Consider the following 674-nt stretch of genomic DNA (forward strand, 5'->3'; position numbering starts at 1 on the left):
ATTTTATTTCAATCTGCAGTGCTTCTCGAGTGCGCTCCGAAGGTTGTTTACATCATCGAAGAGGGTCTCTGTGTTTTCGTTCCCTGTATTTCATGTTTATTCTGTGGTGATATAGGTTAAACATAGTGCTGGGCATTATTCTAAGAGGACGAGCTGTAGGTAACGTATATTGTAGCGGTTCCCGTGTGATGTTTGGTGAGAAGGCAGTTCCGATACATGCATACTATATGCATACATGTATTGGACTGCTGGCCGTCGTTGACGGGATCCGTACCGGTTCCTTGTAACGATTACTTGAAGTGACTTAAATTCTCGTTAACAATTGGCGTGTGTGGAGGAAGAGGGGGGAACGATGATATGCAGTGAGCCCGTGGCCCGTTCCGTTTGTGTGGTGGCAGGACCTGTGCGTGTGCGTGTGTGTTGTATTCGGTGGACAGTAAAAAGATGTTTTGCAGGTGTTTAGGACGGCGTATTGCACCTCAGGCATGTTATTGTCTTCGCCGTATACTTCCCACCAACAGTGTGTCTTTTCTCCCTTTACTTTTTTTCTTTTCTTGAAAAAAAAAATTACAAAGTGCATTTGCCGGATTGGAGCACTGCCTGCATGGCTGATCATGAAGATGTAATTCGTCCCATCCGTATAGGACCCAATGTTTTATCGACCGAGGATATTG

This window comes from Trypanosoma equiperdum, assembly GCF_001457755.1.
Source record: "Trypanosoma equiperdum strain OVI genome assembly, contig: ctg_1321, whole genome shotgun sequence".
In the NCBI taxonomy this organism is placed as follows: domain Eukaryota; phylum Euglenozoa; class Kinetoplastea; order Trypanosomatida; family Trypanosomatidae; genus Trypanosoma; species Trypanosoma equiperdum.